General features: G+C 47.7%; 1 non-coding gene across 1 annotated transcript; it reads right to left on the bottom strand.

Annotated features, from left to right (window-relative positions):
• Positions 1–418: 418 nt before the first annotated feature.
• LOC113604263 (U6 spliceosomal RNA) lies at positions 419–525 on the bottom strand. The gene has a single exon (XR_003426141.1). It is a non-coding gene; the product is annotated as a U6 spliceosomal RNA (small nuclear RNA).
• Between the last annotated feature and the right edge of the window lie 1,345 nt (positions 526–1,870).

The following is a 1,870-nucleotide window of genomic DNA, read 5'->3' as shown; positions in this document are numbered from 1 at the left end:
GTTCATACCTGTATAATCCCTTCCCTTTGAGCGGGGGCAGGACCTGTGACTTGCTTCTAACCAGTAGAATATGGCAGAGGGGATGGATATCACTCCCAATGACTATGTTATTTTATAAAAGACCGTCTTGCTAATGGAGTCTATGCCTGGAGATTCTCCTTGCTGGCCCAATGGAGTAAGTGGCCATGTGGAGGGATTGCAGGCATCCTTGTCTAGGAGTTGAGAATGCCCTCCCTCTGACAGCCAGCAAGAACCCAGGTCCCTCAGTTCTACGGCTGCAAGGAAATGAATTCTGCCCCAACAACTTGAATGAACTTAGAAGTGGATTCTTTCCTAGTCAAGCATTCAGATGAAAATAGAGCCCAGTCAGTGTCCTGATTGCAGGGTTGTGAGACCCCAAGCAGAAAGCCCAACTCAGCCATGCCCAGCTTCCTTCACAAATTTATGTGTCACCCTTGCACAGGGACCATGCTAATCTTCTCTGTATCGTTCCAATTTTAGTACATGTGCTGCCGAAGCAAGCATAGCCGTGCCCAGCTTCCTGACCCATGGAAACTGTGAACTAGAATATGTGTGCTGTTTTAATCCACTGACTTGGTGGTAATCTGCTACGGTAGCCACGGGAAACTAATATAGTCACACTGTGGGAAGGACCCAGAGGGGTTTTGAGGACTTGGAGGAAACAAGGGAAAAGGGAAAAAATAGAAGCAGGTCAAGGAGGCCACTGCTGAGGTGACAGAAGAAGGTTGGCTCAGGGCACTGCCCAGTTTGGGGCCCATGGGGAGCCACACACAGGCTCACATTTCAGCTGGTCTACCTCTGGGGACCTTGGGCTTCTCACAAAATAAAGACCATCTCATAATGTCCCTCAAATTTGTGCAGGTGGGGAAGGGGTTCCAAATGCTGACATACCCTGTGGGGTGGCATGTCTGCCTCCCAGAGGAGATGCTATCCCATGGCAGAGACGAAAACTAGGCCCTGGGGCAGCATAAACCACTCGGCTGGAGGCAGGCCACACCTGCTTCTGTTCTGCATAGCAGACACAGGCCACTGGCTCTCCTCTGCTTCTAGGAAGCCCTCCCTGTTGTCTTACAGAGCTGTGTCGTTCATGGGTCTACAAGGAGAGAAAACTCTTCTATTCCTCCCTTGTCTTTCCCCCTTCTTGTACTCAGAACTCATACTACTTTCGACTATTCAGATATAATTCAGTGCTATTTTAGGTAAAATTTTGAGGGGAACCGAATCATACTTATACCCAGAAATACACCCCCCAAACACCCCCACACACACGGACAGAGAATGCGAATGTGCATTACAGAATAACTGGGTCCTGTCTGTAAGTTCTTGTGTGAAAGATAATCATTACTTAAAGTAATTTGCTTAAAACCCTGCCTTGATTGCTTGTTATTACATGAAAGCCTGGTAAGGAACCCAAGATTTGCTCAGAAATGTAAAATGCAGAAGGTCCAAATCTTAGTGACCGACAGCCACTAGGAACCCTTACGGAAGCAAAAGAGCTCTGTCTCAGTAGCAATGAAGAGAAAAGCTCCTGAGAGCTTACGTAAGAGGTTAAATAAGAGTAAAAGCTCCTGTTTCGGGGGAGGAAATAAGGAGGAACTTATAATACTTATAATATGGCAGGCCCCCTGCCAAGCACCCAGTGCACTTTATCTCATGCAATCCTCACAATGACAACATGATAGAATAAATATTATCATCTGCAGTTGAAGGAAAGAAGGAGAAACTTGGGCTTGGGCAGGTCAGAGTGAGTGCCCAGCTGGACAGCTCCAAACCGAGGCCTCTCTCCACCACACTGGAAGACAGCAGGGCCAACAAGACTCCGACTGTGTTCATTCTTCTCTTCCCCAAC

This window comes from Acinonyx jubatus, chromosome A2, assembly GCF_027475565.1.
Source record: "Acinonyx jubatus isolate Ajub_Pintada_27869175 chromosome A2, VMU_Ajub_asm_v1.0, whole genome shotgun sequence".
In the NCBI taxonomy this organism is placed as follows: Eukaryota; Metazoa; Chordata; class Mammalia; order Carnivora; family Felidae; genus Acinonyx; species Acinonyx jubatus.
Note: the sequence above shows the minus strand (reverse complement) of the source record. Positions and strands in the feature narration are given on the sequence as shown.